Source organism: Protopterus annectens, chromosome 14.part0, assembly GCF_019279795.1.
Source record: "Protopterus annectens isolate FY-2018-M chromosome 14.part0, PAN1.0, whole genome shotgun sequence".
In the NCBI taxonomy this organism is placed as follows: domain Eukaryota; kingdom Metazoa; phylum Chordata; order Ceratodontiformes; family Protopteridae; genus Protopterus; species Protopterus annectens.
In genome coordinates this window covers 410036035-410047383 of record NC_056748.1, presented here as the reverse complement: position 1 = coordinate 410047383, position 11349 = coordinate 410036035, and positions in this window count along the sequence as shown.

Sequence of the window (11349 nt, the reverse complement as noted above, 5' to 3'; positions counted from 1 at the left end):
CCATAAAACTGCTTAATCTGTGTAGGGATTGCTTAGTGCCATGCAAACAGGCTTAATCCCACTTACTACTGCTTAAAAGTGCTTACTCCTGCTTACCCCTGTGCTAATTTCTTTAAAAGAAAAGAAAAAAGGGTGATAGGAAAGTGGTGAAAAAGGAGTATGCAGAGGGAAAGACAATAGGAAAAGCAGCTAGGGATGTGCAGGAGTATGGAAGGTCCATAGCTGTCCATTTCTTCTACAGCAGCAGCTGTGCATATATACTGAATTTGGAGATATATCTGGACACTTGGGGTGAGGACAACTATAATGTATTGTGAAGCCAATTAAAACAGATTAGATGTGTCCAGTGGTCATGTTTGCAAAATGGACAGCTATGTATGGGACAATTTTTTTTCTTTTCGGAACAGATTGCCTTTTTTTTTAAAGGTGAGAGTGGGATGTTGTGGAAGGATAGTAGGTGTATTTGGGGAGGTAGTTTGTGTAGGAAGATAGACAAGACAGACAAGACAGCATACAGGGGCAGTATATGACACGTCGGGGTAAACACCTTGGAAAGGGAGGGGTGTTTGGAAATCAGAAGCCCATGAGCCCCCAAATGGAAACAATGGGACTGAGGTCCCAACCCATGGGCAGTCACCACTGCACCTTCATGGCCCTGAAGGTGGCTGTGCTGGGAGCTGAGCAGGAGGGGCAGGTTGACCCACTAATTGTGCCATGTGGCCCTCAAGCTGGCATAGCAGATCTCCAAATTCCTTTCGGAGCTCGCTACATACCAATCCCTGGACCTGGCTTCGGGTGATGGTATCCTGTCTACGCCCGCTCCTGGGGGGGGTGACGAGCCCCATCCCTTGAGGCAGTTCCACCTGAAGGTGGTGCAGACCAGCGGACAAGGAGGTCCCGGGGTGGGTCCCAGATGTGCTCAGGCCCAGTGCCATTTGCCAGATGAGGTGGGAGAGGTGAGTCCGCTGGGACCGGCCTCTCCAAATGTCCTATGATGTTGCAGTTTTAGACCATATGTGGGTTAGTAATAGTCAACACAATCCAGCATTAGTTATAACAGCATGTATAGATATTCCCATTAACCCAAAACAACAGATTTGGAACAGTCGCATAGCAATACGGAACACATGCATATATAGAACCACAGTGGCCATTACAACGGCATGCAGGTTACATTGATAGCAACAGGCCACCAATGATAGTATTTCAACATGGAACATTAATAAAAACACATTTCAGTATAGGACGTATGTCCCAACAGTAGGTTTGGTGTAAAACATACCCATTGATTTGTGTGTTTAGATTATTGTTGCAGATATGGTGTGTGTGTGGGGGGGAGATGTCAGTTAACTTGTATATCTTTGAGTACTCACAACTTAAATTATCATAGCTCTAATCATTACTCTACAGGTATTATTACAATACTCTATGGCCATTGTTTGGCCAGTGGTATGTTTGTACACAGTGTATAATTCAGCTGTCTTATAAATACTTTCTACAGATCTTACCTGGAAGACCTGTGGGGGGAATGTTTCTTAACACTACCTGACTATTTTTACACATATTTTCAAAATCCTAGTTAAAATTATGCATACAGCAGGATTCAAACCATGGCTGTGTTTGCTAAAAATACAACAATTTGTGTTTCATCAGAGTGAGCTATTGAGAAATTGCTGTCTCTTTCTTCAGTGTTTTCTGTCTAAGTCTCTCTTGGTTGTACAATCTGACCTTGTAATTACAACATTCTTATACAGACATTCTAGACATATTTTTATGTAGCACAGTGTGGGAAACAGTGGTTGACACAACATTATTATTCAGATATCCGATCTTGGTGAATGCAACATGTCAGGCTATACATTACCAGAGTAAACACAACCAGACCATGATTTAGAACTTTATTGCCAGGCAGTTACACTTTTATTTATTTTATTTTTTATTTTATTTTACATTTGTTAACCGGGGGTGTCTGACTGAGCCGAAAAGGCCATTTTTCAGTAGAGGCCTGTGGAGAAAAGCTCCACATAGAAAAATTACAGATACATTTAGATATTTAGACATGATCAGTATACACACAAATTACAATAGACATGCTTTTACAGTGGTATGCAGCACATCAACAGTTACAGTGGAGAGAACAAACAAGAAAATATTAATTTAAAAATAAAGGTAGTCAATAGATTTGTGGTGTATAGATGAAATTTGGAACATAGGTAGAATACATACATAGTACACAGGTACAGTACATACATTGTACATTAGCCAGTGTTTGTGAGTGAGAGTGAAAAACTATTATCAAGTACTCTAGGTTTAGTATGTGTATCTTAAATTATTTAAATATGGCCTATATGGAGCTATTACTGTCATATTGTCTGATTTACTCAGTACAAACCATACACATTCTTTATAATGCCAGGTGACATTTTACTCCTTTATATTTATTTGGTATGACTGCTACAACCAGGATTGTTACTTACCAGCCTTGCAATGCAACCTTTGCAACCTGCTGGCATGGGCTACCTGGTTCACAGCCCGCTCAGCTGGAGCTGTAATGAAAATAGAGAAACATTTACACATACCTATCCATCACATACACAGACTGGACTTTAGTAAACTGTTATTGCTATGAATACTTACACACTGCTGGGACATCTCCTCTCTCTCTTGCTTCTTTGACCCACTTTTCCAAGAGTTCCCTCTTCCTCTGTTTCAAGTCACAGTAGTGGTGCTGGACCTGCTCACCAGTCTGAGGGATACTGGTAGCACTGGTGAGATCATGGGTGAGACTTTCCCAGGCTTCCGCTTTATATTGGGAGCCCTGGTACTGGTCCTGCAGCAGTCTCACATCATGTTTTTTTAACCAGGAGTCCTACCATGACCTTGGACTCCTATATGCTCTAGCATTGCACCAAAAAGTGCATGCCCTCTCCACACCTGCTATACTGTCTACAGTGGAGAGCTGCAACCAGTTATGTGTTGTATTCCCACCTGTGGGGTTTAAATATGGCCGATTTCCTGCCCTTTGCTGTGATTGGACGGTTTTGAATATGCTGAGCTAAGCTAAGCTACAGGCAAACCTGCTTATCTAAGGTTGGCAGTGTTAAATGGGCAGGTGCTGAGCACAGTTTACCAGTGCGCACATCTACGTAGCTACAGTACTTCCTGCTTAGCATTTATGTTTCAGCCATGTTTACAGTGCCTCAGCTGAGCTGAGCATAACATAGCATTATTTACCTTTCATTTTTTGGACTATCATGATGGTGGGTTTCATTCATCATTTAGCATAGCTTAAGATATGTATGTTGACCTTCCATAACATCCCCCTATGTGCTTTTCTGACATATATTACATTTTGTGTGACTGCATGTATGGGACACTTGTGTTTATGCGAGGGTTTCACAACTTCAGTACACTGACACCTCACATCTGGCCCTAGCACACTGCTCTGGTTGGGAAATATAAGTTACTTACTACATAAATATACTAAAATATTACATTTGTGGTGATTTCACATACAAAATAGAATTGACTGCAGTGGGACTAGAACCCTGACTGAATACATGCAAAGCACACACTCTAACCACTACACTATTGCACTATTCTTTATGGTGGCTGTCTATTGCTATTTAACTTCTTGGGCCATTTAAGCTGGCCTAAGTGTAGCTAAGCAACGGGCACAGCTACACTTAAACTTTCCTGCTGATGTGAAAAAAAAACAAACATTACAGACACTTTTTAAATATTGCCCTTACAAACTTAGAAAGTTGTTAGAATAACAGGTTTTGCATTTGCATGCATTTTCTGAAGGGTATGATGTCTAAAACTTAGTTCTGTCATTATTTTCTAACTTCATTCTTTAATGATATGCCACTGCTTTGGCAGTGGCCACTTATTTATTTCAGGGCTGTACACTATACAGCAGGAATCTGGACATTCTCTGGGATCTTTCCTGTTGGGGGTTTACATTCTGTGAAAAGAGGGATCTCAGTCTTTTTACATTGCTGTATGGCAATTCTGGTGTGCAGGGGACGTGTATCTTGTGAGAGCGGAATAGGCTATTCCTGCTTGGAAGTTTGCTGAATCCCGGAGTAGATTTTAATTAAAAAATATCCACAATGTCACAACTACATGTTTCAGATATCTTTAGTCAGCATTGCAGTATCAAATGTAATATTTCTTTCGTAGGAGCAAAACATTTAACAAGTCTATTGCACTATTTGTAAAAATTTATGATGATGATAATGACTGCAACAAAAACAAGTTAGATAGGGTAGTTCAGTGGTGGTCAGTGGTACAGTACTTTGTGATCAAGACTGAAGGTATTTGATGAGAATACGATTGAGATTTGAAGTTAAAGTACTTGAACATAAGCTGGGTGCTTAAGATATCCCTACAAATGTTGACTGGATTTCTACTGTGTCGGACATAACTGCAATGACTCATATATTGCAGTTTGCAGTAAATCTTGACAAAAATGGGAGCTTAGATTGTGACATTTGCATTTTTATAATATGCAGTTACAAGATGGAGTCATCTAAAGTTTCTGGTACATATAAGTATTGGCAGAGGAATTGCCTACACAGACATAGATTACATGGAACACCCAACTGCCATTTTATACTATCCTTTTTTGTGACTATGCTTGGTGTAAATACTTCATATCTGGACAAGCTAACAATCTGTAATTATTTATTTCTTCATTCTAATACTTATTATTGTCTGGTGTGTTGCTACTTGCAGTGTGTAACATCTGAATGCAGAGATTCTGAGGAATTCCACCAACATTTTACATAAGTGACAGAAGTGAGAAGGTTTTCAGCTAATTTGCAATTCTGAATGCCCATGACTTGTTTCATCATTTTAATGGATAATTTCAGACCAATAAAGCCAAGCCCCACTCCCACTAGCTGTGGATATTCATATTTCAGCATTGTTATGACCTGGTCACCACAACACAAGCAGACTGTTTGACTGAGTATAAGAAACACAGGGCTGTTATACCCAGCTGATGTCCATTATCATTAGGGTCGCTGAAAAAATATCCCAAACAACAAACTAAAACAATAAGTGAGAAGGTCACTGAAAAACCAATCAGTAAAAACAAAATAAAAACTTCAGCAAAGCTAGAACTTCCCCTGAGTGACCTCCCAAACCTCTTGTATCAGAGGCACATGGGATATATGCAAATGACCTGAAACACCTGATGTTCATAAGGGTAGTTTGCATATATCCCATGTGCCTCTGACACAAGAGGTTTGGGAGGTCACTCAGTGGAAGTTCTAGCTTTGCTGGAGTTTTCATTTTGTTTTTACTGATCAGTGACAGAAGAGGAAAATCTGCAACCAGCATAAACAGGAACAAGAGTCTAAGAGAGATGGCAGATAGAAGGGGTAGCATCATGGGGTAGGAAGTAGAGATGAGAATCAGTGTGGAGACAAAGACGTCTTTGGTGCCTGGAGGCTCAAACATCAGGGGAGTGAGTTTTAAGGAAGGAGAAATGAGGATCCAGATTTCACTGAAACTTGTCTTCAGGATCATATATAATAAAAAATGAGATGAGGCGACTATAGTGGCCACAAAGTGTAAAATGTGGACATATGTTTTGGTATAGCTAGGTACCAAGCACCTGCCCCATATGTAAGCTGAAATGGTAACAAAAAAACAGAGAGCTGAAATAAAGATATCTGCAAGGTGGAATGATTGTCGAATTCTCACTGGTGTTACCTGTACAGGTGCCCAACACAGTGCAAAAAGAAAGAATTAGTAAGTATATTGACTGGCTATGGAGATGGCTCTTGAAGAAGAGATTGTGGCAGGTAGGCAAATGGGGGAGACTTTGCAGAAAGATCAACTCTTTGACAATTTTAGAATCCCTGTTAGACTAGAGGAGAATATTGTGACTTGTGATGGGATTAAAAGGTAAATCTAAACTAAGACATTGGAATGTCACAGTAGCAGAAGAGGAATAGGGAACACGGGTGTAAGTAGGAAATAAAAATGGGTTCAGAGTATAAAAGAGGAACAAAAACTGTTGCTACGAGACTGTCAGGTTGATTTTAATACTTTGCAATACAAAGAATATGGGTTGAAACACTGCAAAGCTACAGGCAGTGGTGCAGGGGACAGGGTAGACACTGCAGGAAAAAAAGGAAACATGACCTAATGACAAGAAGGGTGAGATGTGAGGCTGCCTGGGTATACAGACAGGAAAGAGGGAGATGAAGGTGAAGTAATAATCTTCATAAAGAAAGCCAGTAGATGTGAATTCAGAAAGGAACAGGAGCCATCCTATGAAGGAGGCAAGGGAATGACAGGGCTAAAACTTAGGTTAGGTGTCCTATCAGTTAGGGTAGGATTAAAACAATTAATAGATTAATATTTTGTAATTCTGCAGACACAACAAAGGAAAAGAATGAGACACTGAAGTTGAAAATAAGGGAATGAGGTATGTGAAAGTGGGCAACACTTGTGAAACCGAATCTACCAGGAGTAGACTGGAGGAGTCCGAGTGCCTAGGTAGAGAAGGATAAAGTGTTGGTGAAGGGCATGGACCATGGACTACACTAAAAAGGACAACAATTCTAGATGTGGGACTAACCAGTTTAGTAGGGGTCATGGAAGCCCAGGGAATTGAACCATTAACCAACAGTGATAATGCAAGTCTTTCATTTAGAGAGTGTATTTAGCAGAATATAAATTCAAAAAAAGACAGGGAAGACAATGTGGTATTTTAGAACTGCGAATCATTATGAACTTAGTGAGTGGTTCAAAGATAACTTAGGAGACTGGGTGCCAATTAAGGGAATAGCATTATAGGAATAAGTCTAGGACTGAGTACTCAAAACCATAACAATGATCAGAAGAAGGGGTCAAAACAATAAAGTGGAAGAAGTCCTATGTGCTTGCACAGGTATGCAAGGCTAGCAATTAATGTGAAAGATGTAGCATGCAAAAGGTGAAAAGGATGTGTATGAAGATGGATACGGCAGTGTTTAAGAAAGCTTTCAGAAGGTTAACAAAGTGGTGGGGAAAAATATTAAAGAATTCTCATAAGGGATTAGGCATGGAAACATGGGCTTTTTATGTATATCAGAGAAAGGAGGAAGAGATGAGTAAACCTGGCTAGGGTGATTAAAGGTGGCAATAGTTCACATAATAATGGTAAAAAGCACAAGTGCTGAATAACCATTTTGCCTCAGTCACAAAGAAGATGAAGGGGTGAGCGCCATGCTGCTATACTGGCATGCTGTCATTTGAAATAGAGTGGACAGGCAAGGATAAACAGTGAGAGAGAACATGGAGAGGAGAAGAAGGAGAGGGAAGTGGAAGCCATTAGGGAGAATAAAGCACAGGGAACAGATGGGCTGCATAGTTTGTGGGTTAGACACAGAGGGCTGTCTTGAGGGGAGTGATATCATTAGTATAAGGGTAACTGTCATGAGGGGAGCAATTTCATTAATATAGGGGTAACTAGTGGAGTACCACATGGATCATTCTTGTGTCCAGTACTGTGATTTTTATTTATTATTTTTATATGAGGGAGTAGCGAATGGGATAATTTAATTTCCTGATAATTAAAAGGTAGGTAGAGCACTGGAGGATTAGAGTGGAGTGGAGTATAAGGAAGGCTGGTCCATTTTGTGGAAAGGTGGCTGTTGAGGGTCACTATAAATAAGTTTAAGGTACTGCTCTTGAGTCAGAACATCCATGGAGTGATGTATCAGCTTGGGGATTGACCACACATTCAGTGAACCATAACCAGCAATAGGAGACATCAGCAGCAAAAGCAACAACAGCAGCAAATGGAATGCTAGTGTATGCCTTCAGGGGGATGGTTTCTTGAAGCAAAGGTCGTGCTGTGTCTAGCCTTGGTCATGTCATACCTTGAGTGTTGTATGTTGTACCGACCACTTAATGTGGCAGTTTGGCACAGAGGCTGAACTCTGGCAACTCGGCACAGAGGTTTAAGACAATGTGCTGTATTTAGATCCTTCAGCAGCCCTGCTTTTGATTCCCACAGCCTCCATTTGCTTACTGCATGACTAGGAGCAAGTTGTTTTACCAGACATTGCTCTCAGGGTGCCACTGAAAATGGCTGTATGTCCAGTGGTCCTACATGGTTAACAAATGGGTATTGTTATTATTACTAGAGGACATACAAGTAAGAGATATTAGGCTACTGAAAGGGGTGCGTGAGTGAGAGAAAGAGAGAGACATCTAGTTACTTGTGTGTCTGTGTACTTGGTTAACAGTGTCCTCCTTCAACTATGACATTATTGCAAATAAGATAAAAAATGTGCAGTGCCTTAAATAATTAAGTGCTACATGGTAATTGTACAAGGTACAAATATTATTTAGCGGAGCAATTTCATAATAAAATTGTTATACTGTAGTACTGCTGACATCTGTAGCTTTATAACTAATGATATGTATTTTCAGATATTTTTTCGCATTCTCATTAATTATGGTAAAAGTGATTAGTGGTTTAGGCCAGCTAGGATTTAACTTAATAAATAAATTATCCTCAAACGTCTTTTAATCCACTAGGAGCTTAAACTTATGACTGGTCAGCATCAGTAAAGACTTTCAGTTATAAAAACAACTTTGAGAGATGTCTATTACACTCTTCAGGAACAAATGTGGTTACTGATACCTGCTCAACAATATCAAATTCCTGTGAGATTGGATAATTAAGAAACTTGGGCTAGGCACAATACATCAATTTTTTGTGTCCTGCCAGATAATGCTGAAGCAACATACATGTTGTCAGTTTTAATATAATTTTTTTACCAAAAACCTTTACCCTTCCTGAAGAACTTTAATCTTCTTCTTCTTTCGGCTGCTCCCATTAGGGGTCACCACAGCAGATCAACTGTTTCCATTTCCTCCTGTCCTCTGCATCTTGCTCTGTCACACCAACCACCTGCATGTCCTCTCTCACCACATCCATAAACTTTATCTTAGGCCTTCCTTTTTTCCTGTTACCTGGCAGCTTCATCCTTAGCATCTTTTTCCCAATATACTTTGCATCCCTCCTCAGCACATGTCCAAACCAAAGTAATCTTGCCTCTCTGGCTTTGTCTCCAAACCTTCCAACCTGGGCTGACCCTCTAATATACTTATTCCTAATCCTGTCCATCCTCATCACACCCAGTGCAAATCTTAACATCTTCAACTCTGCCACGTCAAGCTCTGACTCCTGCCTTTTTGTCAATGCCACTGTCTCCAATCCGTATAACATAGCTGGTCTCACTACCCTCTTGTAGACCTTCCCTTTCACTCTTACTCGTACTCGTCTGTCACAAATCACTCCTGACACTCTTCTCCACCACTCCATCCTGCCTGTACTCTTCTTCACCTCTCTTCCACACTCACCATTACTCTGAACTGTTGATCCCAAGTACTTAAACTCATTCACCTTTGCCACCTCTACTCCCTGTATCCTCACCATTCCTCTATCCTCCTTCTCATTCACACACATATATTCTGTCTTAGTCCTGCTGACCTTCATTCCTCTTCTCTCTAGAGCATATCGCCACCTCCCCAGGGTCTCTTCTACCTGTTCCCTACTCTCACTACAGATCATAACGTCATCTGCAAACATCATAGTCCATGGGGACTCCTGTCTGATCTAGTCTGTCAACCTGTCCATCACCATTGCAAATAAGAAAGGGCTCAGAGCTGATATTTGATGTAATCTCACCTCCACCTTAAATGCATCCGTCACTCCCACCGCAGACCTCACTGCTGTCACACTACCCTCGTACATATCCTGTACCACTCTTACATACTTCTCTGACACTCCCAGCTTCCTCATACAATACCACAACTTCTCTCTAGGCACCCTGTCATATGCTTTCTCTAAATCCACAAAGACACAATGCAACTCCTTCTGAACTTCTCTGTACTTCTCCATCAACACTCTCAGAGCAAACATCGCATCTGTAGTGCTCTTTCCTGAAGAACTTTCATGATCACTTCAAAGTACCAGTCATACTTTCCCGAGAAGGCCTGTAGATCTCAAGCATTTAGATAACTTATAATCATATTCTGTCTTATACAACAAGCAGTTGGCATTCCTGAATGGTACAAAACATAATTAACTAAGGGGGTGTTCAAAAATGTGAATGAGAATTTTTTCAAAAGCCACGTTTTAACAAGAAAAGCCTTCTAGAAAGTCATTAATGCATTCAAAACTGAGAAAATCTAGTTCATCTATATGAGTATGAAATTCATCTTGGTTCTGGAAAAAGAGTATTCAAATCATCTCATGGTTCTTCTGCCTCTCTGGAAAAAAATATTATTTCCAGAACTAAAAAGTAGAAGTGGCTACTTAAAATCACCCTGTACCATGACAAGTTGGGTTCTAGAGTGTAGTGCCATGAAGCTAATGTAGGTCAAGAAGTCAGTACAGATTCATAAACATTTTACAGAACTATATAGGCCTGACATGCAATGAAACTAACATATCAGAGCTTTTACACAGTTCAGGAGTGCTGACATGGTTAAATCTGTTATATGTGACTGTGTATTTGGAACAGATCAGGTGTACTGCAGCTATGTAAATGTGTCATTAATACCATGTCTTCAATTTATTAATGGCAAATGAATGGGGCAGAAAACAGAGATATCATGAGCGAATAAATGTGGACTATGTGATATAACAACAATAAATGCTCAGATTTGCCTGAAACACAAATGTGTTGCTAGGTGAAATATGGCAGAGAATCACCATTTTAATTTATTTAGAAAACAAGCAGAGCAAGACCACCACAGAGAAACATTTATTGACTAATAAAACAATAAAAAGGCTTAAAAACAGCACAGACATAGAAACAGGGTTGGGTGCTTTCAACTCATAGAGCCTTCATCAGATCCTGCATTACTGCCAGTACTCCTCCTCTTTAAAACAAAGAGCAGCCAATTAAAATTCATCTAGGAAGTCTCCCTTTCATCAAATACTGCAAATTTGACATCCATAGATCCATTCAAGTAATTGAGTTTCTAGATGTAACATTATTATTGGAAGATCAAGATTTAATACACAGATACATAAAAAGGACTGTTGGAAGAATCACCTTCTACAGAGGACAAGTATGTATTCTGCGCATGTATACCCTCATATTATCAAGAGACAGTTATTTCATACCTCCAGATTATGCACTGATGAAGAAGCATACATAAAGGAAACTGAGCAGTTAGTGAAATGTCTTTATGTTCATGGTTATAGACGACAAGAGGTCCAAGAGGGACTCACGACCACTAGGAATATGAGAAGAACAAGAAGACTCCTTACTTTCAGAGAATACTACATCAGAACCAAACTATCCCATACCACAGCAAGATAAC